Source organism: Gorilla gorilla, chromosome 3 (genome assembly GCF_029281585.2).
Source record: "Gorilla gorilla gorilla isolate KB3781 chromosome 3, NHGRI_mGorGor1-v2.1_pri, whole genome shotgun sequence".
NCBI classification, from domain to species: domain Eukaryota; kingdom Metazoa; phylum Chordata; class Mammalia; order Primates; family Hominidae; genus Gorilla; species Gorilla gorilla.
In genome coordinates this window covers 115,066,182-115,093,297 of record NC_073227.2, presented here as the reverse complement: position 1 = coordinate 115,093,297, position 27,116 = coordinate 115,066,182, and the positions used below count along the sequence as shown (strand labels likewise).

Here is a 27,116-nt window from a genome sequence, read left to right as displayed (position 1 = left end):
GATACGCAAAACTGAGTAGAAGGAAGTATCTGTATCTTTCAACTGCCAGAAGAAGGAATAAACAAAGAAGATAGGTCAATGGAGATAGCACAACCTGAAGAACAGGTTTTTAGAAACGAAGAAAAATAAGCAGAACCTCAGAGAAATGTAGGACACCATTAAGCACATATATATGTAAGGGGGCTACCAAAAAGAGGAGAAAAAAAAAAGCAGCAAAACAAATTCATTTTAAGAAGAGCTGAAAACTCCCAGTTTAATGAAACATTAATTAAAAACAATAATCCGGGAAGCTCCACAAATTCCAAGCAGAATAAACACAAAGAGATCCACACTGGGTTGCATAATAGTAAAAATACTACAAAACAAAAAGAGAGTATTTTGAGAGCATATAAATAAATATGACTCTTTGCATACAAGGAAACTGCAATGAGGTTAACAGGTAACACAGAAAAAAATGGAGGCTCAAAGGCACCAGGAAAATAATGTTCAAAGTGCTAAAAGAAAAAAACCATCAACCATGAGTCTTATGTCCACTAAAACTATCTTTCGAAAATGAAGGTGAAAATATAGGTATAAATATTTGTTATTGGCGGGGCAGAGTGGCTCACGCCTATAACCCCAGCACTTTGGGAGGCTGAGGTGGGTGGATCACGAGGCCAGGAGTTTGAGATCAGCCTGGCCAAGATGGTGAAACCCCATTTCTACTAAAAATACAAAAACTAGCCAGGTGCATGGTGGGCACCTGTAATCCCAGCTACTCGGGAGGCTGAGGCAGGAGAATCGCTAGAATCTGGGAGGTGGAGGTTGCAGTCAGCCAAGATGGCGCCACCGCACTCTGGCCTGGGTGACAGAGCAAGACTTCATCTCAAAAAAATAAAAATAAAAAATTATTATCTTAGATTAGGCAATGGTTAATATGATACCAAAGCGTAAAAACAAAAGAAAAAATAGATAAATTGGACATTATAAAAGTTGAAAATATTTTTGTTTCCATGGACACCATCTGGTAAGTGAAAAGACAATCTTAAGAATGAGAGGAAATATTTGCAAATCGTATATCTGATATGAGACTTATATTTAGAAAACCTAAAGAACACTTACAACTCCATAACAAAAAGGTAAATAACTCAATTTCTTGAAATGGACTAAGAATCTGACTATACATTTCTCCAAATAAGACATACAAATGGCCAATAAGCACATGAAAACATGCTTGATATCATTAGCCATCAGAAAGATGCAAATCAATGCCACAATGACACAGTACTTCATTCTGACTAGAATAGCTATTATCAAAAAGACAGATAATAGGCCGGCTACGGTGACTCACACCTGTTATCCCAGAACTTTGGGAGGCCGAGGTGGGCGGATCACAAGGTCAGGAGATCGAGACCATCCTGGCTAACACGGTGAAACCCCATCTCTACTAAAAATACAAAAAATTAGCCGGACATGGTGGCGGGCACCTATAGTCCCAGCTACTCAGGAGGCTGAGGCAGGAGAATGGCATGAACCCAGGAGGCGGAGCTTGCAGTGAGCTGAAATGGCACCACTGCACTCCAGCCTGGGCGACAGAGCGAGACTCTGTCTCAAAAAAAAAAAAAAAAGATAATAATACATGTTGATGAGGATGTAGAGAAACTGACACCTCATATACTAGGATATATACTGCTATAGGCACTTTAGAAAACAACCTGGATGTTCCTCAAAATGTTAAACACAGAGTTATCATATGACCCACCAACTCCACTCCTAGGTATATACCCAGGAAAAATGAAATATATGTCCACATAAAACCTTGGGCATACATGTTTATAGCAATATTATTAATATTAACCAAAAAGTATAAACAACACAAATGTCCATCAACTAATGAATGTATAAATATGTAGTGTATCTATGCAATGGGATATTATCTGGCAATGAAAATGAATTAAGTAGTGACACATGCTACAATATGGATGAACCTCGAAAATAATATGCTAAGTGAAGAAAGCCAGTCACCAGAGATCTCATATTGTATCATTCCATTTTACGGAATGTCTAAAATAGACAAGTTTATAGAGACAGAAACTAGATTAGTGGCTACTGAGAGGGCTAGTGCGGTTGGGAGTAATATTAAAGTGACATAAAAAAAGGTAATCTCATTAATGAACACATGCAAGAATCCTAAATGAGACATTAGCAAACCAAATCTAGCAGTCAATTAAAAAGATTATTAATTACATGTCATGATCAAATTGAGTCTATCCTAGAAAATAAGAGCAATTTAACATTATGAAATCAACAAATGTAACCCAACAAATGTAACATAGAGATTAAGGGAAGGGGGGAAACTTTTACGATCTCAAAGATACAGAATAATTTGATACAGCTTAATATCCACTTACTATGAATATAAAATAAAACAGTATATTAGGAATATAAGAGAACATCCTTTTTTTTTTTTTTTTTAATGTTTTTTAAGATGGAGTCTCACTCTGTCACCCAGGCAGGAGTGAGGTGGCACGATCTCGGCTCACTGCAACCTCCACCTCCCAGATTCAAGCAATTCTCTTGCCTCAGCCTCCTGAGTAGCTCAGACTACAGGCACATGCCACCACACCGGGCTAATTTCTTGTATTTTTAGTAAAGACAGGGTTTCACCATGTTGGCCAGGCTAATCTCGAACTCCTTATCTCAGATGATCCACTGGCCTTTGCCTCCCGAAGTGCTGGGATTACAGGCATGAGCCACCGCACCCGTCCAAGAACAACCTCAACATGATAAATGTATGTATAAAATCTAGATCAATTATCATTCTTAATAGTGATGTTAGATTTAGACCCTACAAGAAAAAGAAAAATATGATCATTATCACTATTTCTATTCTATATTATATTCTAGTTAAGGCAATGTAATATTACCACAAGAATAAAAACCAGACCTATGGAGCAAAATTTAAAAGCTCAGAAACAGGCCCTCACATGTGTGTAGAGAAATTTGATATACAACAGAGCTGACATTAATGGACAATTACTCTAGAATGAAAGGATAGATACATTCAATAAATTGCATTTGGACAATAGGTTATACATAAATAGGTTACACATATTTATATGGAAAAAAATAGAATTGGACCTTAACTCACACCTCAAGAAAAAAATTCAATTACAGATAGATTAAGACTATTAAGAGAATATCATTATGATGTTGGGGTGGACAAAGATGATTTAAACAAGGCACAAAAATTATAAACCATAAATTAAAAGAATGAAAAATTTGACTACATTAAAATTGAGAACTTCTGTCACTAAAGCTACATAAAAAGGTAAAATAGAGAAACCCTAAGTCATAAAAAGATGTCTGCAATGCATTTAACTAAAAATTAGCATTCATAATAAACAAAAAAAAATCCCTAAAAGTCACTAAGAAAAGAACAGCCAATCTAATACGAAATCAGCAAAAGATATGAACAGGCACTTCACAAAGTTGGCAGAGGAAAAGAACAAATGGACAAAATGCATGAAAATATGGCTCATCATCATTAACAATCATGAAAACATCAGTTATGACCCCACTAAGAAATTTTAAACCTGGATATTAGCAAGTATTTAATAAATTTGAAAATATTAAGTATGGACTAGGATGAGGTACGAATAGGAATTATCCACATGCTGCTGGTGGGAATGTGGACTACTTTGGAAAACAATATAGCACCATTTTATACATTTAAAAAAGAGCACCTTGTTACTGGTGCACCAAGAGTTAATACAAGAAGCCCATAACATCATTCTTTATAATAGCAAATATATAGAAATACCCTATCAGGAAGTAAATGGAAAAATAAATTGTGATCTATTCCCCCAACAGTATATCACAAAGCAATGAAAGAAAGTGAAATACATCTTCAAGCAAAATGGATGAATTTCAAAAACATAAATTTGAAGGGAAAAGTAAAACACAGGACACTACCTAAAGAGTGGTATTTTTATAAAGCTCAAAAACATGCTGGTTAGGTATACACACATATATGATAAAATTATTTTTTGAAAAGCAGTGAATAATAAACATAAAACTCAGGTTAGTGTTTACTCAGATGGGAAGGAAAGATGCCAAATGCAACTGAGGAATGCATAAGAGGCTTACAAGTTATTGGTATTACTTTGTTTCACAAGCTGACTATTGGATGTACAAGCATTTACTCTATTATTATTATATATCCTTTAAGAGAAGAATTATTTCATTTAAAAACATATACACATATATATACACATGTACATATACATATATATATATATACGTATATATATACACTTTTTTTTTTTTTTGAGATGGAGTTTTGCTCTTGTCGCCCAGGCTGGAGTGCAATGCCGCAATCTCAACTCACTGCAACCTCCGCCTCCCAGGTTCAAGTGATTCTCCTGTCTCAGCCTCTCCAGTAGCTGGGATTACAGGCGCCTGCCACCACGCCCAGCTAATTTTTGTATTGTTAGTAGAGACGGGGTTTCATCATGTCGGCCAGGCTGGTTTTGAACTCCTGACCTCAGGTGATCCATCCACCTCAGCCTCCCAAAGTGCTGGGATTACAGACGTGAGACACCATGCCCGGCCAAAACTTCTATATTTTTTAAAAGTAAGAAAAGAGCAGGAATCAGACAACCTGTTTTCTGGCCCAATCTCTGCTACAATACAAGGGCCTTTTCACAAAACACAGAACCATCTTAAATCTCACTTTGCATATCAAAAAAGGGTTTCAATTAGATTTTTTAAGGTCACTTCTGCCATTGACTACAAGGATTTCTGTATGAATTAATAGCTTTTTTCCTTTAAATCATTCCTATAGTTACTAAGTAAAACTCAGAACCATAATAACAGAAAAATGATTAGGGTTAATTTGCATTTCTTTTATAATGTAATAAAATTATATATCAAAGGTAATGGCCAGTATTTGTAAGCAGTAAAAACTCCTGTTTATCTTTCTTTTCCTTTTTTTAAATAAAAATAACATGAAGCAGGTTCTCACCTATTCAAAACTACTTTCATTTTGGGGTCCTTCAAATTTTGTTTTCTTTTTCTGAGCCTTATGGAGATTTCATGGAGATAACTGAAATATTAACACACTTCTCTTAAAATATGAGAGAAATTAAATAGATACTCTGCTGGTAGAATTGTAAATTAGAATGATGACTGGAAAGCAACTGGTGATACATATAAAAGCTTTCATATAAATATTAAAGTACCTATTCATAAAGATGTTCACTGTACTGTTATTTATGATAAAAATAAGGAAAATAGATACAAATGAATATTTCCAGTCATTAAAACAGTATTTTGAAAAATATGTAATGATATAAGGAAAAATTCATAAATCATTCAAGCAAAAATAAAATACAAAATTAAGATGGTAATTCACACTTTTGTTAGCATATCTAAAAATAATTCAGGAGAAAGAATAAAGGAAATATATCAAAATGGTAACAAATAACAGGCTCTAAGTGGTGCAGTTTCAGGTGATTTTCTTTTTCCTTTCTGGCCTTTTCCTGTATGTTATAACGTTTCCATTGAACACGTATTCATTTAATAATCAAGTCTTGCAGAACCAAGACATAGCAATGTAGTAACTGAATGGATTCTGACTCTGGGGTATTACAAGTTTTGTTTTCTACCATTTTAATAAGCACAGTTTAATAGAAAGTTTAAATTCTGATGTTGTTCTCTAGACAGCATTAAATAATTCTGCTTGAAATACATCAAGATTCCTTACCACAACTAAAACGCATATACAAGTAGCTAAATAATTGCATTTGCTGAAGAATTTTCTAATGCCACTGAGGTGAAGAAAGAAAAAAAGAGAATAAGAGTACTTCGTGTTTATTATGTAAGTGAGCAAAATGATACCAAAATTTACTTAGAATTAATCTTCACTTCATAAAGAAAAAAGCCAGGGAGGAAGGAAGGCACAATGGTCGCCAATCAAGAAAGCTGTCTTAAATGCTTATGATGCATCACCATAAAATCTGCTTTCAACAGAAAACAGTCTTGTTTTACTGTTCTTTGATAAAATACTCCCAAATATTTCCTTGCTTTTCTTTTGTATAGATAATATAAACATTATTAGAGTGATTTTTAAAATAACTTATACCTCAAAATTATTTTAATACAGAGGAAATAGTGAGGAAACAATGACAAAAATTTCAAAAGAGAAACCTTAAGACTTTCCAAGAAAAAAGGCTATTAATTTCTTTTTTTTTTTTTTCTTTTTTTGAGACGAGTCTTGCTCCGTCGCCCAGGCTAGAGTGCAGTGGCACCATCTCAGCTCACCGCAAGCCCCACCTCCCAGGTTCATGCCATTCTCCTGCCTCAGTCTCCCGAGTAGCTGGGACTACAGGCGACCACCACCACACCCAGCTAATTTTTTATACTTTTAGTAGAGACGGGGTTTCACCGTGTTAGCCAGGACGCTCTCGATCTCCTGTCCTCACGATCTGCCCGCCTCGGCCTCCCAGCGTGCTGGGATTACAGGCGTGAGCCACTGCATCCGGCCAAAGGCTATTAATTTCTAACCGTAGTAATAATATTTGAAACAGATGTCTATCTACTTTCAAATCCAAACTGGATCACGGTTTACACAGTTTAATAAAACTTTAATTAAGTCTCTGCAATAGTGTAAACTGATCATGTCAAGCAACTAAACACTTGCTTAATATTAAAATCTATTCAAGCTTCACTGATGCTAAAGTTAACCAGACATTTCATAATTCATCCAAGGGAAAATGTCATTCAAATTAATAAAAACATAAAATTTATCCTCTTATTTCACTACATAAACTTTTTTTTAGAAGCAAGCATTTGAAATAGAGATGGAAATATCTTAAATTGGAAAAAAAGGAAACAACTTTGTTGCTAAAGAGCTTCTTTTTTGAAATTAGGCACTTATATTTCAATACGAACATTTTGCGATCAAATAATTTTTGGGCTTAGAAACATTTTACAAGAAAATAGTTTCTCCTTAAAATTGATCAATTAACTGTACATTTTCCTCATTCTGTTTTAGTAGGAGAATCTCATATAGTAACCTGGTAAAGTAGGCTGAGTGCCAATGCCATTTAAGACGTCTAAAAATAAAGAACAAGAGTGAACATTTATTGAACAACTATTATGTGCCAGGTATTTCTTGTAATTCCCACATGATCCTTACTGAACTGGTATTCTTATTATCTTCATTCTACAGATGAGGACAGTGAGTGGGAAAGCTGGAATACAAACTCAGATATCTGCCTCGCAAGTTCAGTATAGAACCTTCTACACTAGTTTTAGTCAAAATAGAGAATTTTTTTCCTTTTTCGTGTCCCAGAATGCATTTTTAAAACAAATGCAACAAATTATACATTTAAAAAATTCTAAGGTTCCTCATGTACTTTAAAAATGAAAATTTCCGCCATTATGAAAAAATAAAGATCAGAACCATACAAAAGAAAGTCAGTTAATCAACACTGACCAAGCATCTTTTGGGTTCTATACTCCATATTGTAAAATATAGAGAGAGAAACAGAAGACAGGTTTTGACATTTCATACAGTTAAAACTGTGAGGATAGAAGTACACTAACAATTCAGGAAATCAGTAATTACAAATTGATACAGTGCAGAGTACATAAGAATGGAAGATAGTGCAGGCAGAGAAAGAGAGGGACTGAGTCAACAGGAATGAGATTAACAGAATATTTTCCCAAAGTGAATTATGAATCAGGTTCCAAAGAGACAGAAAAGCACAAGAAGAAAAAATTCATAAATAAACTTATACATGTTGGGTATAAAGGTTATCCAATTTTTTTTTCATTTTTAATCCAACTTCTAAGAAAAGAGTCCACATAAAGGGGACTTGCCTTACACTGTTTCACATTCTTTCTCATTTCTGATTAAAAGATTTTATCATCATGAACCCTAATCCATTCACTATGGACAAGAACATTTTTTCTATTTCTTAAGAACCTCAAATTTTTTCCTTAAGAGCAAACAATTCATGTAAAACAAGCAACTCTGTAGTTTTTAGTGGAGGCTTCCTATTTTATACTAAGAGCAAATGCTCCAGGATGAATTTCCAGGGGCTTTGATTATCTGTCCTCTCAATTGTATTTTAGTTAGCTTGATAAATATAATTTTCCAGTTAGCAAATACTGACGTGTCATAGGGGAGGTTGCACAGAAGCATGATGAGATTAAAAATTTGGTATGGGTTATCTAGAAAATACCTCTGAAATCCCCACACATATAAAAATAATAGAGTTGACTGCTGTATGAAAATATAGTGTCTTAAAAGGAAATTACTAATCAACCTGAAAATAATAAGCACGTATCAGGTTTCCCAGACATTTTCAAGAAATCTTAACATTTAAACAATCATAGAACAGTGTGACTACATAATATTTTAGGAAAAGAATACAACAGGCATTAACTTCTCAAAGAGGGAACCAGTTCAACTGCATAACACTTCAACCTGGTTCAGTTTTTGTTTTCATATTACAGAGTTTTTAAAAGAGACTTCCTGTGGGAGTCAAAGAAACAAAGATAACCAATGAGGTACACAGGGCAATTATCCCTTATTGATTACTGAAAATTTGTAATCACAGAAACTAATTTATCATGTTGCTGGCAACCTCTGCGTATTTTTTATCTCTGGTAAAATTAGCCATTATAATCTAATACAGTCAAACATGAAACTGCATCTGACTTCTGAACAAAATCATTTCAACAACTGCCTTAAAAGTTCTTAGCAAATAATTCTAAGAAAAGAATACAGTATTTATTGTGGCAGAATTATTTTCTACTAACCTAAATAATTTGCAACTCCCAAGTAATGAGTTTATTCATAAAATTGTGTAAATGGTACTCTGTATAATTATTAGATTTGTACGTATCAGTCTCATATAAAGAATTATAAAATCTTAGAGCTGAAAGGTTTAGAAGGGACTTAAGTCATAAACATTCTCTTTTGTCTCTGAAATTCCAAAAACACCAGAAGAAAAAAGATACAAAGATGAAACAGTTATGGTACCTTGCTCTAAAGGAACTAATGATATATGCTACTATTATTAACCAAGATAAGATTTTCCCATTCCACTTGGCCAATATTCCAATTTAAGTGATCAGTCCAGATTCTAGATTATGACCTTTCCTGTCTCTCAATCGTATGCTCTTTTCAACATACTACTTGACTTCCTCTCCCGAAAAAGAGAACAGATGTAAAATGCTAAAATAAGAACAATAAATGTATTGAAACATATTACTCTATCCCATCCATTACTGTGATGAAAAATTACAAACGAAAAATTATTTGACCTGAGAAATGAGAACACAAAGAAGATTTGAATTATATGAGATTAAGAAAGTTAAAGTAAAAAATAATCAACTAGTCCTTCCTTATTATATGGTTTCATAATACAATTATGAAGGGTCATTCAATGATTTAAATGGCAGGTAAAATTAAAACAAATAAAAGGAAATACCCTTGACATGCATAACAAGCCTCCAGAATACACAAAGTCGCAGAACAGAGGTCGCGTCGTTAAATCCAGTAACATAATTTTAAAATAAGCTGGATCATTAGTGAAGCAAACATCTGATTATTTATGTTCAACATAAATATAATTTTCCATAATGGAAAAATTATATTTTGGAATCTAAGGAGTCACTAAGGAAGCTTTCTATTTGTTACAAATTATACTATATCTTATTACATTTTTGCAATATTTATATTCCTTTGGAAAATCAAGTGGTGACTACTGGATTAGCAAAAATGTGCTCATTTAACACACAGATAGTACCTTTAATATCAGATATTTTAAATATTAAGTATTTTAAAAAGCAAATTTGCTATTTTACTTTTAACATCATTTTAAACCTTGCTTTCCTCATAACTCCTTGGCTTTATGTAAAATATGTGTTTAATCTGGTTATTTTGGAAACTAAAGATTTCTTTTTTTACAGTAACTCTGCCTCAGCTGAACTCCACTGCCACAGCCAATAGGCCCTTCTGCATTTTGCTATGCCAAAAAAAATAACAAAAACATGCTGAAGACAAAGGGGAGGTCCTTTCTGGAAAAAGTGTGTGAAGATATGAAGCCCACTGGCTGGCTGGCAGACGATGACAGTATCGGCAGGCTGCAAACCAGCCTGGAAAACTGCTGCAGTCATTTCATTGCCATCCACTCTGGTGCATTCTGATGAATCAAATCAGAAGGATAAAATATAGGTAATATCTCTATTACAGATGATGACCTAGAGTCACTAAAATGTTAGAGAAAATTTAATTACAGGAGTTACAAGATGAAACTCTTCTTGAAGGTTTTTACTGTGGTTTTTAGTACATACTTTCTGGTCCTCCCTATAATTTAACATCAATCCTCCATCAAGCCATACAATGAGTGTTATGTCACAGTGCTTCCTTCAAAATAATTTTTAAGTTTAAAAATATCATTTCAGACATTATCAATTGATTTCAAATGAGTCTTTTTCTTCATCTTGCATCCCTCTACCGTTAGCAAGTTACCTGGGCTATCTAGTTCCTCACATTCACTAAAATGTCACTGTAGTTAGACAATATAAGGATCAAACAGAAAAGTCAATATTAGTAAATATGTGGTAACTTTGCTCTTAAAATACACTGCCAGTACTCTCTGTATAGAAATGTTATATTAACTGAAAGGGTAGAATAAGAGAGATTACATCATTTAAAGTTCAAAATATATTTTTCCATATATTTTAAACACTGTCTCTCTTTATCTACCTCTCTCCTCAGGATATGATTGATAACCCAAGTCTTTATCTCGAAGGCTCTTTAATTATCAACCTTTCTCTGTGCTCTAACAGCACCTTCCACATGCAATTATCATCTCATACAGTTGTCACACATGTCTCCTTGTCTCAGGGGTCTTTCAAGCTCATGAACCACCAGGGCTGACTGTCAGTCATCTTTGTTTCATCAATAACCAGTATAATATCTGGTTCTAACAGACCTCCAACATTTGAGTATGGATTTAGAAGCTGAGGGTCCTACACTAGAATCCAGCACTACCACTGGCTGAACCTCACTGTGCATTAAAATCCTTCATCTGTAAAATGGGTTGACAGTAACTACTATCTTCAATGTGACAGGCCTACGCACTGCCTAGAACATATAAAAGAAAACCACTGTAGCCTCTCGGGGTTTGTGTGTGTGTGTATCTGCTTTTTCTTTCTGCTGCTACTTGTATGTACTTGCATTTCAACCATCTACATTAAGTCTAAATGTCACCTCTTTTATCCACAGCCCCTCACGTTTCCCTAATTTCGTGTTATAATTACTTCTTAGCAATTTGACAAATTTCTAAGGTCTGTGTATGCTAAAGTATAAGGTCATGGAAGAATTTAACACATATAATCATGGGAGGGGGTCTAGCTTTTCATTTTTTTTTTTTTTTTTTTTTTTTTTGCAGGGGTAATCATGTCTCGGTAAGTTAAAACTTGTGTAGAGCCTCAAGGGAGAAACCAGTCAATATAATCCACTGGATTTTTTTTAAAAGCCCTTGACAAGGTACTACCACAAAAGTTATTATAATGAACTGAGTCATCATAGGATTTGATGAATTTTTACTGGAGAAACAAAGACAGTGAAAAAAGGAATTATTTTGGCAGGAAAACCATAAACAGGGAAGGTGCTGGAAGTAGCCTTAACATTTTTACAAATGATGTAAAAGAGGAAATATAGATTAAATTTTCCAGGTCTGCAAAAGATACTAAGTTTTTCCAGCATGTGAAATGCCAAGTCAGTGGGCTAACCTACAAGATTTCCAAAACTTTATGAGTTACTAGGGGGAAAAACATCAAATAAGATTCAAATTGGAAAACTATAGGGTTACTATACTTCTCAGGATAAGGGCCTTAGTTATCATAAAAAGGAGCTAGAAGTCACCTCTGGGATAATGCATTAATAAGTTCCTGCAGCCAAAAAAGCTAACAATGGCACAGACATCACTAGAGAATAGAAAATATGGTTCTCATCTCATTTAACACCAGAGTTCATCTTTACTTGAAATACTACATGCAGTTCTGGTCTATCTTAGACTAGCTCTCCAAAAATATCTGCTGCTGAATAAAAAATCTATAACCTTGCTTTTGCCAAAAAAAAAACAAAAAAAAACAACAAAAAAAACAGAAACTAAGGACAATTCGAACAAATAAAAACAAATGATCAGTTGAACGACAGGATGGTCATATAAAGAAAAACAACAAAGATCAGCATTCTCTGTCTAGAAAGGTGAGGGCTGCAAGGAAACATTATAGATGTGAAGACTCTACATACCCCATAAATGATGGACAGCATGGACAAAGCAGAGTGCTAAGGAAATGCTGCCATACTTCAGCTAGAATACCCACTTTGGTTGAGGAGAAATATGAAGTGAAGAAAAGAAGCTAAAATCTAATCACTTTCCAAATATAGCAGTTTCACTAATGGCTGAGCACTGTGGTTTAGACTGAGGATAACTAAGATATCTGGAGGACTTGATACCAAATTTTAAAAGTAAAATCGTAAAACACCAATTCTAGTCTTCCCTAAGATATTCCCTGATGGCATCACCTAAAGACAGAATAACAGACTGAATCAACTTCACATTTCATAAATGTTCCCACCAACTTCTCATTTTGTCTTTCCCACATTCAGTCTATTTGTGCTCTGAATTATTTTTTGGTAGTGTATCATCTGTCAATTTTTTTTTTTTTTTTTTTGAGACGGTGTTTCACTCTTGTTGCCCAGGCTGGAGTGCAGTGGCGCAATCTTGGCTCACTGCAACCTCTGCCTCCTGGGTTGAAGTGATTCTCCTGCCTCAGCCCTCCAGGTAGCTGGCATTACAGGCATGTGCCACCACGCCTGGCTAATTCTGTATTTTTAGTAGAGACGGGGTTTCACCATGTTGGTCAGGCTGGTCTCAAACTCCTGACCTCAAGTGATCCACCCACCTCGGCCTCCCAAAGTGCTAGGATTACAGGCGTGAGCCACCGCGCCCGGCCTCAACTGTGAATTTAAACATCTTTCTCTTTAGAGCAGGACTAGATCATCTCTTTGACACACTTTACAATATGGCATCAAAATCATTCATGTTGCATAAATATTTAATAATTCCATTTGTAAGAAAGACATTATTCACAAACTACAGATGTAAAATATTATTGTTAAACTACATTACACCTTCCAGGTTTAGGACAGATGAGCCAGAAAAGGAATTTAGAAAAGGAATTAGAGTAAGTCAGGGTGCATGCAAGTATGTTTGAAGAAAAATGTTTAAGAATGCATAACAGCTTTCAAACCACAAGTATAAACACATGAAATTTCAAATAAAAGCTAGAAAGGTGTTGATGAAAACCTGTATAATTATAGATTTTTGTATATCAAAGAGATTATATAAAGGAATAAAAAGTCTAGATCTAAGTTATATCTGCAATATATTTTATATAATACATGTCTGTGCCATTTTTAGCTATTTTTGCTATGGAAATACATTCCTTTGTTCAAAATATAAACATTTCACAAAACATTTTAAGTGAAACTACATAATCAAATAAGTGATTTCATAACAAAATAGAAATGTATCTTGCTCTTATTAGTTTATAATATTACTAAAATATATTAAGACTATGCCTACAAAACACCAAATCATCATTCCACTTACTCTAACTTAGTAACTTCCAATCAGAGAATGATGGAGTTAGTAAAGAAACTGTTGATATTCACAATAGAAATGAGTGTATTTTAATTTTTTTGGCTCAGAGAAAAAGCAGTCACATAAAATAGTGTTTTTTGATTAAGTGCAAAAGTGAGGAAGATAAAAATGAAAGGGGAGGGAAAAATGAGAAGGTGAAGAGTAAAAGAGAATGCAAATGAGCATTCCTATATTGTTAGGATTTAGGGGGAAAATCGCTGCAATTCTGATAGTCGGATTGTGGTAAATAAAGCAGAGGTTTTTTGTTGTTGTTGTTTTTTAAGGAGAAGGTAAGTTTTCTCTTTAAACTGTTAAGTCTGAGGTATTCAAGAAATAAAGACATTAAGTTACAGTCCTTGTACCAAGCATATAAAATATATCCCATGCTGATCACAAAGAATAAACTTCAACAGCCAAAAAACTTGAAAATTGAGTTACTCAAAGCAATTTTCAATGTCTTTATGGCTCTGTAAATCAAGAGACTGCAATTAGAAGAAAATGTACACAAAATCTTTAATGTGCCTTGAAATATTCTGTATTTCAAGACAATGTATTTATAAGAAGTTTTGGATTATCTGCCATTTTTATAAATACCTGTTTTTTTTTAGTAAGTGTCAAAAGCCAAATCGTATGAAACATTTTTTGGAAGAAGTTCATTTATATATGGCTGTTTATCTCAGTCTTATACTTCACAGAATGGTGAAATGATAAAATTTAAATAATTTTATTATGTTATCGAATTACGAATTTTTTACAACTTCTATATTTGAGGAGGAAGAATATAGTATCCATAAATATGCATAATTATGGAGCAGGAAATACATAATTTGCCTACAAAAATCACAAAAGTTTGATGACTGAAGCAAGGAGTGAATCGGGTCCACTGAGAATTACTAAGAAAAACATAATCAAACATAAATGCCACAGCATACAAAGATCATTTTCCAAATTGGTTCCAGAAATAGCTCCTAGGTTACCATGAAAAGCTAATTTAATTCAATTAAACAGTGTAGTATGGTTTTTCTCTTCAGAGAGGGTTTAAATATTTTCATTTGCTACAGATGTTAACGATAAGTATTTAAAGGAGTGATTGATTTAATCTTGAGATGCAGATTCAAAGCTGTTGAATAAGGACTTTTGAATGAAAACAACTTACTGACACATTTATTCTAACCACTAGAGCATCCATTATGTATGAAGTACACAAAGTAAAGCTCCTAACAAACAGCATGTTTGTTTACACTATGTCCTGTCGTATAAATTCAATATTAATTCCTACTCAAAATTATAAGACAAGATAAAATATTTAGAGACAATGTTTGCTCCTACATATTAGTACATCATTAGAATCCTACCTCAAACATGCAATGGTGGGAAAAGATTTACAATTTAAAATTTAAATAGTAGTTAAGCTAAATTTATTTTGGAATAATTTAGGTTTCCCTGGACAATTTTTCCACGTTCATCTCAACATTATATAAATTCATTCACAGTCACTCAGGATGAGTAAGTAATGCCTCCAAAACAGCCTGGTCGTGGGTTCTTCTGAGTCCATCTGGCTTCTGGCTAGAAGACTGGAATGACTCATAAAAATGAAGCAACCTGAGGTCACCTACTCCAGGTCTTTTAAACAGAATTGCCAACTGCTTACCAGGTGGTTCCAATTTCCGAGAATACTTAAAATAAGGGAGAAACTCATTCTAGATACACCATTTTATTTTCATATTGTCTCTGGCCACAGAACTTGGTAAGGAAGGAAGCTCTTTTGAAATGTAGATTACCAATCATCTGAAGGCCAGAAATCACTGCATGTCTTGGATTGAGAATATTATATAAATAAAGTCAAGTGAAAAAGAAAGGAAGGACACAAAACCACAGTATATTATGCTCTCAATTCAGTAAAGAAAAAAAGACCCAAAATGCTAATGGTGGCTACTTCTGTGTGGTAAAAAATAATAATAATAATAAAATTTAAAAAAGAGTGACTGATTTTATTTGTTTGAGTTCCCTATGTTTCCCAAGTTCACTTCAATGAACATTCTTTACAATTAGAAAAATAACAATAAGTAACTTTTTAGAAAACATTATACACTGTAAATCTCATGCTCAGTGACCTGCAGAGGCCCAGTATATACTCACAGGTATAGGGCTGGAAGTCGTTTTCTGGGTAGTGAAGGAAAGCATTCATTTTTATCTTTAAAAAGAAAAAGAGTTTAAAAAAAAAAAAAAAGACAGGAGCCGGTTTCCTGTTCTATGATGGGTGAGATAATTGTAGGAACAACTCCTGGCAGTAAGAATGATCCCTTCATTTCAGGAGATAATAAACTGATGAAAATGTTCAGCCAATTGTTTGTATCAATTTTTTTCCCATAGTTCTGAGGAACATAAATCCAATGATACACACAGGGAAAAATACAAGTCCCATGATCAAATACCACTTTTGGGGACTGTCAATATTAATGCATGTTAATACAACAAAGGCTCAGAAAGGGTTGCAACTTAAAAACATCAGAAATTGCCAGATCTCATTATTTACTTGCTTATCAAACACTTGTGTTTACTATGTACCTATCACTGTTCTAAACACTTTAAAAATCAAAATTCTAATTCTCAAACATCCCTATGATGTAAATACTATTATTGTCATTGACATTTTACAGATGATGAAACAAAAACACAGAAGGTGCAGGAACTTGCCCAAGGTCTCACAACTAGGAAATGATACAGCCACGATTCAAACCTAGACAAACTCCCACAGTTAACCAGGAGGCTATGCTGCCATCCATAAGATCCCTCTTGGGCTGCACACCTAACATTCCACGAAACCACTGTTCCATGAAACACACTGGGAAAACAAATGCAATCAGGTAAAACATACTGTTATATGCAAATTCCTTATCTGGATTAGTCGAATAGCTCATATTACCTCAAACCCCAATTTTTCATTTACTATGTGACAAAGTAGAAATAACGGTGTTAGACCTCAAAAAAATTCTAGAATGTAATTATTAAATGAGAGATTTGATTAAATTATGTCCCCTCTCTGTTGTCATTTAATTTTATTAGGCATCACAATTCAAACAGATATATTCTCAAGTGCCTCTTAATTTCTAGAGGTTTTTGTGTGGCAAGATTTTGTGTGGCCCACTTTTCTTCTTCATGTCTATCAAACTTTTAAAATAGTCTAAGAAATATAACGAGCAGGGAGATGAGGAACTCTGTGATCTTTAACTATCAGATTACACATTAAATATGTTTCAGAATGCATACATTGATGTAGATGGGGTTACTGATGCATGATTAAATTCAAAACGAAAGTCACAAAATGATATAGATGATCTTATTTTCATTTAAAAATACATAGTAATGCATAAGAAAATTCTTAAGGGATACACACACACACACATATATACAAAACTATTAATTTTAGGTAATAGTATAAAGCACTTTATTTTCTTAAGGTTTATATGAAATTTCTAATTTTCCTGCCAAGATTTATTGTTTGTGTCATCATTGGGAAAAGCTTTTAATATTCAAATATTAAGAGCCTGAATAATATATGCAGGTTAACAAGAGCCACTTAGACATGCCCTGCCTTTCAGTTGCTTGTGATCTTCAGTAAATTATAGTCCCCCCATTACTCTCTACTGCTGTACCGTTTATTTTTTTAAATAAACCTAATCACAAACCTAAATTGTAACTATTATGTATAGTTGTTTATTTCCTGCCCCTTTCCCAGTCCTCCCAAATAGTGGCAAACATCCACCTTTTTGTATCCACAATGCCTAGTACAGTGCCTGGTCCTAAACAGTGAATCTATAAAGATGCACTGCATTTGTGAAAGAGTGAAGGAAACAAAGCACATGGATAGAAGGTATACAGACTATCAAGTCACGAGATGTTCCAATAAACTGAATGACAGTATTTATATAAGAATTTAGGTTTCATGGACAGAAGCATATAATTTGGGGTGGAAAGCAGATGTCCAAAACAGGTAAGGGAGTACGACTGTTCTTATCAATCCAAGAAGACTCCAAAGAGGAGGCTTTCAGAAGCTGAATCAACAGAAAATAGGACTTTAATCGACACAGCTCCTGATAAGCTGAGGGAATTTATTTATAAACAGACAATGTAACAGGGTGTGGGCAGTAGTGGAAAAGAACCCCAAGGGTATTGCAGTAAATCCAGGTTAGCAAAAGCAGGGAAGTTATTCGAGATTACCAGAATCTGGAAAGAGAGAGTTATATAGAGAATACCTTGGGAAAAGCAATGACTTTCAGCGCAGGAATACAGGCAGCCCAAACTGATCTCACAAAAAGGGAGCCAAGGAAATAAATACCCTCACTCCACACCCTCCATCTACTCTCTGCTGTGGCTCCCCAGTGACCTACGTTTTTTGGAAGTCAAAGTTGTTCATCCAGATTATTTTCCCCGCAGACAGCGTGAGGCAGAAGGGCTGAGAGTGGTTCTGGAGTGGCAACCAAAATATATCTGACATAGAAGCCAATGGTAATAAGAACAGTTTTGGCAAAATGGGGCAAAACAGAATATTCAGATACAGAAGAAACTCTTGACAAATTGAAGAAGATCAAAAGAAACAGTGGAAGAAAATTACTAGATACATAAAAATGAAATGATGCCACAACTGTCTGCAAGCCCATCTGAGCACTGCACCACGTTCCATAATAAAGGGAAGGATTTCAGGATAATCCTCCATTATGCGGACTATCATGGCTAAATGTGTATTGGAAAACAGAAAAGTAGCTTGTTTCAGAAAAAAGAATTGATGATAATTTAATACATTTTATAGATGGTCGTAAAGTGTACTAGTTAGATAAAATTCACTGATTTCTATCAAGAGATTAATTTAGACAAAGGCAACATCATTACAGACTTCCTTGGAAACATTTTACATTCGTAAATCATCAAATTAACTAGTGACAGATGTGTCTGTACTTGTTTAAGTTCATATCTATCTAACTGCTATAAAAATGACTAAAATGTTTATCTCAAGACAGCCAGGCAAGAAACGTTATAAACAGATATACTGGATTGTATCTTTTTTTTCCTTTAGCCGATAAGTAAATACAATCTCCAGAAAATTCATTTCCAAACGTGCTACTTAATATCTTCCAAAGCTGACGCCACATGCAGCCATATCCTTGTTGAAAGACAGGAAAAAATAAAATTAGCTGAATCAAAACTACTGGCCTCTAAAAGAGTGCATCCAACAGCACTGCACAACTATTTACTGAATGCCTACTATGTCCTAGCACTTTGCAAGGGGCTGGAGTACAATGATGTGTAACATCCAGATCTAACAATGCAGACTTTACAATGAATTCTTTCAAGAAGCATCCAAAGTTTCCAAAGCTGAGGGTTAGAGGAAAATGACACTCAGACCTGATTAGAGGAATTCTGCCTCACTTCCCTTTTTTTATACTGACACACTTTACTGAAAATGAAGTGAAGAGATGCTCATTCAAGGATGCTCACCACTCTGCTTTTCAGAAAGAACCAAGCGTCTCAGTGTAGTCCAGGAAACATCTCTAGCACTAAGAACCTTACTGCAACACTTCCTAGGACATACTATAGGCTCTCACGTGGAAGAAGCTTGCAGCCCATGAGATATTTGAGGTGAAGTAAAGAAGTGGTACCTGGGAACTCTAAGAAGGTGCTGAGGTGTGAAATTCAAAAGTAAAAGTAACTCTTGAACCAGTGAATTGCTGCAATGTAGATCCTGGCACACCCCCAGCCCCCATCCCCGCAAAAAAAAAAAAAAAAACAAAAAACAAAAACTGATGATTCAACTCCATGATTCTTCTATTCCACGATAAGAACAATGTCTGATCAATCTCTCAAGGTTCCACCCTTGGCCAAGCCAACAAACTCTCAGCTACATCATTTTCATAGCCACCCACATGGCCTTATTCAGGCACTCTTGCTCACACTATATACAGACATGCTAAATCATATTTGTTCACTTCTCTGTTTAAAATCCTCCACGGTGTTCAACAGAATGTACTTTGAATAAAATACATACTTTATACTATGAACCTCGCCACCTCTCTGACCTCATTCCTATCACTTCCTCTAATTGCCTGAGTCCAGCCTCCCTGGCCAGTGAGTGCCTAGCTTGCTACTTTTAGAGACAACCCTAGTGCGTCCTCTGATAGGAAGTTCTTTCAGATCTTCAAGGGGTTGGCTCTTTCTTGTTACTCAAGAATATCCTTACAGAGGCCTTCCTTGACCACCTCATATAAAATAGCCCAGTCACATGCTGTCTTATCACCCTGTCTTGTTTTCCTAATGGCAAATTTCACTATTGGAAATAATCTTATTCATGTGTTTGTTGATAGCTGATTGTGTTTTCACTCTCTACAAGTTCAATGACAGCAAGGATCCTGTGTCTCTCATAGTCACAGTGTCCCCACAGTGTATAACAGTGCCACACACAGAGTAGGCATTCAAACATTTAAGTAAAAATGAATATAATTAGAATATTGGCATGTAACTGGATGTCCTGAACATCATGAAAACAAATTATTGCCTGATGTAAATTATACATTATCCCTTCTTACTACTGTGATGGGCTTTAAAAATACCCAGAAATAACATAACAAAATGGCCTTTTTGTCTACTCCTAAATCTTGGCTTCTCTCTGTACTCTATCCCTAAAAAATTTTATTTTCACTCAATTTAAGTTATTAAGTCATATAAGCGACTTTTTAATCTACCTTTCTAGCCGCAACCCCTCCTTTCCCTGAATTCTGGCCTGCCTATACATATCTCAACAATTCTACTTCAGTTTCTGCCATCATATAAAATTCAGCACATGGAAACCTCAAATTATTAATAGTATCTCTAAGGCAAAATCAGTTTTTCCTTCTGTCTTTAATACTTTTACCAACCATCCTCTGAATACCCATATTTAAAAGCTAGAAATGATCTTGATTATGAAATTCAAGAACTGGAAGAGGGACTGGAGGACAACAAGTAAAGTGGTCTTCAAGTTTTTTTAAAGCTGTGTTAGCCTTTTTTAAAACAAAAGCTTACCAGAAAGTCTGATATGTAAAACAGATGAATTTGCAGTTGTTCTGGGAGTTAAACTGGTAGTCTCTGAAGAAAACTTCAAAAAGAACCACTAATCTGGTCCAAACTTCCTTTTTCTTCTCCCTAACCCCCTTCAACACACACACATACACACACACACACACACAGAATTATACAGCGGAAAATGTAAGTCCAGAGAGCTTAAATCTTCTTTGCAGGTAAGAAATAGTAATTCTGCCCAACACAGTTATCACCCAGAACAATGCCTACCACATAGAAACAATTTAGGAGTCAAGGTTCTTAAAGATCGGTGTTACTTCCATGCTTACATGCATCAGAAATGATTATCAGTTATTGCAAAGCGATACATTTCATGCATGGCTTTTACTGGATGACATGAAATCTTCAGAGTTTAGAGTAAAACTTACAGCTTCTAATTATAGACATATTTATCCGCTTCTAGTGAAAGAAGTCAAACATGAGTCCAGTGAAAACTGTGGCACCGTGAAAAAAGTAAAGTCTCAATTCCATAGCCATAGCCATCCTAGCCTCACTTTCTATTTCTGAGCATGGTTTTTCAAACTCTCTGGGCCTCATCCTCTTCATCTTTAATATTATTAATGTGTGTGATGACATGCTAAGACTCTTTCAATCCTAAGTCTATGATCTGCTATTACACTATTCTTAAGTATTTTTCTTGAGCTACTGCATCCACAAAGAATCAGTATCACAAGTTAGAGGTAATTTGGAAAAGAACCAATCGTCCTACAAGGATTTCTTATCTATCACATACCAGGTACTGTGCTGGGCATCTGAAATTCAGAGAAAAAGAAACAAGGGACACTATCTCACCTCAATGAGATAACAGTCCAACAAGGAAGCGCCAAGCAAGTAACCATATAGCACAGAGGTGGACACTGAAAGAGGGGCACTCAGAAGCCTGAGAGGCAGAGGCAGTGGTGAGGGAGCTTCTGAAAATCAGGAAGGCTCTGCTAGATTGGAGTAGGTGACAACTGACTTTAGATTTTGATGATAAATACGAGTTGAGTGCTCAGAAAGAGCTGTAGGAGGTGCTATATGTGGCAAAAGATAAGCACATTTTAAACTGCCTTATACTTTTAAACAAATAATAATAAATCAGCATTTACTGTAATAATACTTTATCAGGCCATCTCACACAGTTCCCAAAGCTTATGAGGAAAAATTTAAGTCAATTTCCTTTTAATAAATATTATTTAACGACTGGAACATTTTGAGAAACATACATAAGCAGGCCGTGGCAGCACGTCACTCAGGGACAATAATCTAACAGGGAATTTCAGACAACCTAGCCTAGACTAAATGCTGGGCAGCACCTGGCAGACAAGGTGGCAAAGCCCCTATAAATAGTGATGATTCACTAACATGACATAAATCAAGATTTTAACTCACCAAAAACTAACATTTTGATTTAAAAACACAAATCAGTGCCATTAAAATTCATCAGCTGCCTCTACCACATGAGTAATGAGATCATATCAACTTATATCATGTAACTAAAAGGAAAAGGTGGTTTTCTAAATGGTAATTCAGATTGGACAAATAACACACTGTATCAAGTTTTGTAGCTCTAGGCCATATTTTGCTAAACACAAAGGTACATTATGCATGACTAAAGAAAACAGTGAAAATCAGAGCAATTAATTTCCCAGCTATGTTTCCCATAAAAAGACATCACTACTATGATCCGCTTATAACACAAACTTTTTTGCATTGCACAATGATCTAAGTGTGTAATAACTTACATATTTCACTAAGATGTAATATCCTTCAAAACATCCTTATAATGAAAGTTTTCCAAAAACATTATTGATCACCGGAATGTCTCATGTTTTAAAATTACTGACGAATCCTTTACTATTTTCTTTACAGTTAGAAATAATTCTTCTTGATCACTAGAGTGTAAAGGGGTATAAAGTACAAAGACTGAATATTTTCTTAAATACTAACGTCCCAGTTGACACAGGACATTTCCCATAACTTGCCCAAAACAATAATTAGGAGAGTTGTCACTGGAATCCTAAAAATATAGGTAAGAAAACAGAGATTCGTTGGCATCAATTTAGCACAGCAAGAGATTTCCATTAAGTGCTTTTTCAAATTATTTGCAAACACTTTTTAGCTGAACCCTCTCATTTCCAGTGGAGCCTTTTATGTTTCTTTGCAGAACTCAAGAACCTTTTCTCAGGTGGCTCTGCTTTGCTGCAGGTAAGTTTGGTATTAACACATTCTCTTTATCTGTTGGAGGTAGTGAAACGGCTCTCTTCCTGGCACCTTTGTGGCCGCTCGTAGTCACTGACCTCACCTTGGTGGAAAAGTGGCTAAGAAAAGAGCAGTTCCTAATAACTCAAGGGAACTGCAGCGTTTCCATTCAGAACAAACAGCAGGACCCAGCTGGAGGGGTGCAGCTCTGAAGAAGTAAGACCCGCACCGCAGCGGACAACTTCCAGAGGCTCTTCTTCAACACCGCCAAACACAGGCGGAAACGCGGAGCCTGGACAGAAAGAGGGACGAGCAGAGAGATGGGCGCAGAGAGCAAGAGACAGGGGAGCCAGGAAGACCGGGAGCGAAAGCCTCTTAAGAAAGAGAGAGACCAAAAGATTGTGCGAGAGTGACAGAGCGAAGAGGATGAAGGCACAGAGGAGGGACACACTGGGAGAGCCAGAGCAGGCGGTGGGGAGAGGGAGACAGACGCACGGAAGAGAGACCGGGGGGGAGAGGCAAAGGATAGCAACAAGGAGAGGAAGGGAGAAAGGAAGAAGAGGGAGAGAATGAAAGACCCAGAACTTGAGAGAGAGGCACAGAGAGAGAGAGAGAGAGAGAGAGAGAGAGAGAGAAGCAGGAGAGAGAGGAGAAGAGACAGGCAACTGAAGCAGAGACGGAGCCCAGTCCAAGGCGCCGGGACCAGCCCGCTGCGCACTTTCCCCCACGGCAAGGCTGGGTCTCGGGATGCGTCCCGGGCAGGTGGGTGCCTGCGGGTCCCGCCTGGGCTGGCCCTGGGCCCCCGCCCCGCCGCCCAGCCGGGCTCCCTCCCATTTCCCGGATTCCGCGACTGCCCTCAGCTCGCCCTCCCGCCCCATCCCTCCGCTCGCAGGTCTGACTCCCTGCCTTGGGGCGTCCCTCCAGCCCGAAGCACGTGTCCCGCCCGCCGCCGCCGCTGCCCCGACTCCTCGCCTGCGCAGGCACGAGGCCTCGGGGTCCCGGCAGAGCCGCCCGCGCACAAAGCCGAGGCGGCCACCGCCTGACCCCCTCCCCGCCGCCGCCGCCGCCACCGCCCCACGGCCGCGCAGCCCGCCCTCGCTCTCGCCCTCTCCCTCGCGCGCTCCGTCCTGCCCAGGGCGACCGCCGCCCAGCTCCGCACCCAGCCGCTGCCCGTCCCGCGCCGCCCCTCGCTCTGCCCGGCTCTCGCCGACTCGGCCGCCTCCCGCGCGCTCGGGAACTCGGCCACCCGCAGGGGACGGGGCCCCGCCGCGCGCGCCTTACCCGCGGCTGCGCTCCCGTCTCCCGCGTCCTCAGCGCCGCGGTCTCCGCACTGCCCGGCGTCCCGCGAGGCCCCGCCGACTCCGCGCCCCGCGCCCGGCCGCGCCGTCAACTTCTGGCCGCCGTGGCCGCTTCGCCGCCGCCGCCGCCACCGCGGGACTTTTTTTTTTTTTTTCCCCCTCTCGCTCCTCGGCTGCCTCTGGAATTTTTTTTTTTCACTTGCCCTCTCCAGCTCCCACTAGTGATTGGAGACTGAGAGCCAAGTACTTAGCGGAGGGATTACACTTCTCAACGCACTTGGAGCGGCCCCAGCGCCGCCGCCTGTGTGCGGAGTGCGGAGCCGACTGGGGGAGCGGCGGGGTGCGGGCCGGAGGCAGCCCGGGTACAGGGGTGCGCTTCCCAAGCCCCGTCCGCTGCTCAGAGCATCCCCAAGATTTCCCTCATGGGTCCTGTCTTGGTTGTTTAAGAAGGTTTCCAGAAAACCTCCTGGTTTGAAGAACAAAGATTCGTGGAATTATTGTACCTTGAGAGCTGGAAAGGGCTCGAAGAGATGATATAAGGTCGTGGATTTCAACTTTTCGGGGCCATAGACACTTTTCAGAAATTGATAAAACGTTGACACACCTCGTAAAAAATGAACACATTAAAATTAAGCCTGCAGTTTGAGGTGGGGGTTTTAAGAATCTTGAAATATATACAGTTGAGCGTCCAAGGGAAATGAAATATTTCCCTTCTATATATTTTTTGAAACCGTTAAACGAAAACAACAACCAAAAAATTAAAAATAAAAAAATAAAACCCAAAAGAGAAAACCCATTCCATTTGTATTTGATGACAGTTTACAGTTAGTCGTGTTTCTTTTGGAAAAGTATGTAACGTCTTATACTTTGTGGTCTCCTTGCTAAGTCTTTAAGTGTTGAAACACTTTCTAAGTGGGTAAATACAAAGTAAGCTAGTTCACAGTCAGAAGATTTGGGGAGAATAGTTAACCTCTTTAAAATCAGCCATTTTGCCAACTCTATTTCCCAAGGAGATATCTCGTGACTTCCAAATACTCTTTTCCTTTCAATACCTTTCAGCTTCCCACTCTCCAGCATTACTTATTTTCTCCTTCTGTAAAATTTTTTTCTTCCAAAATATTGACAAACCGTCTCTGGTCACCACCAAGTGTGTGATCTAAGTCATTTTTTTTTAACACTTTTTCACCCTGAAGTAACTTTCTTCCAATTTTCTTCATATCTATTTCTATATTCAATTCTTAGCCTACTATTTTCTTTCAACTCCTCCCTTTTCTTAAATTGTTTCTATTAAATCTTTTTTAAACATTAAATGTAATCTTTTTGCACTTATCAATAAAAAATTCATTTGTGTATCAATTTATTTTATGCAGCTTGCACTTAAAGCAGGCGGTGCCCCCAGTGTTTATTGAGTGTATGAAAATGTGCTCATGTTTTTTCTATAAAAGCAATGTTAGAGTCTCCACAAAGGTCTTTTTGCCCCATGATATATCTGCATTGTGATTTCTAATGCCAAACTGGAAGAAGAAAGGTATCTGAAAGAAAATTTCCAAAACAGGTGAAATTAGTCATTGGCATCATCTGACCTTCCTTATTCAACCACTGTTCCAGTCCCCAGTACCAGTACTCATCCTCTTGCCCCAAGAATTCCAAGATAGAATCCATTCATTTTACTCTCATCCCAATTCTTCTCCGATACCCTCACTCCCACCCCTTCCCTTTTCCACCTCCTTTCTTTCAAAACAATAAAGCATATGACTACCTAAATTACCTTCTACCTGGTCCTGAATCCAATTTTTCATCATCTCCATCCTCATATTAACTAAGTGTTTTGGGGGGAGAAGGGGGCTTGAAGACACTGAAATTATAACTTCTACACCATTAAAATAAAAGACAAAGCAAGGAATTATGAGCTATTATGTAATTAACTAAAAATAATAAATTATCGAAAATGAAATGTGAGTTTAGAAATATGAGTTTTAAACATTGAAAATAAGATACCAAATTATAATTCATTACAGAGCTTATGATTGTATACATAGAAAAGCTTAGAGAATTTACTGGAAATCCATAGAACTAAAAATGTAATGTGTTGATCATTGTCAATATTCTCATCAACATTAAGCAAGTTTAAAGAGGAAAGAAACCTGATTGAATCTATCCTTTCTACTATGTGAATTACTGATAATTTGTATTTGACAGCTGTTTAATCTCCCTTAGAATTGGAGCACTCATAAACTGCGGTGAAATAAAGCAGACATTATGCAGAATGTTTTGGAGCTAGTGGTATTGTCACCTGTATCTTTTCAGAAGTTGCACTAAGGATTATCTTTCCTTGGCTTAACTCCTCCATTCAGCAAATACCCTTCAGAGAATCTGCTGGGTATAAGATACTGATTCAGGGATTACAGGCATCTCTGGATAGAGAAGACACAGATTCCACTTCAATCAACTTACAGACAAGGAGATAGATTTTTTTAAATACCTTGTTTAAATATATTTTTTAAAATTCCAAATCAGAGAACAAAGGAAATTCCTGTAGGTCTTTGGGATGAAAAAAAAAAAGCACTCCAGGTGGGAGAAAATGGGGTACAGGGGAGATTGTGTTTGAGGTGGGCCTTAGATGGTAACATTTCTGTAAGCAGGAATGGGGAGCCTTGGAAAGAAGCTATTCAAAAATCAACATTTTTGAGTGCCTATGACAAACCAAGTCCTGGTATTTGAGAGGCAAACTCTGTCCATTCCTTCTTGAAACTCATAATACAGAAGAAACAAGATACTTAAAAAATATATAGAACTTTCTATGAGAAGT

At 36.8% G+C, this 27,116-nt stretch overlaps 1 protein-coding gene across 2 annotated transcripts in view; it reads right to left on the bottom strand.

Annotated features, from left to right (window-relative positions):
• BMPR1B (bone morphogenetic protein receptor type 1B) overlaps positions 1 to 24,427 on the bottom strand; it is a 398,018-nt gene extending 373,591 nt beyond the window's left edge. For both annotated transcript variants that reach the window (XM_055385715.2, XM_019025349.4), the window contains exon 1: positions 24,291 to 24,427. The gene's annotated coding sequence lies outside the window, so the exon portion shown is untranslated. The remainder of the gene's footprint in view (positions 1 to 24,290) is intronic.
• Between the last annotated feature and the right edge of the window lie 2,689 nt (positions 24,428 to 27,116).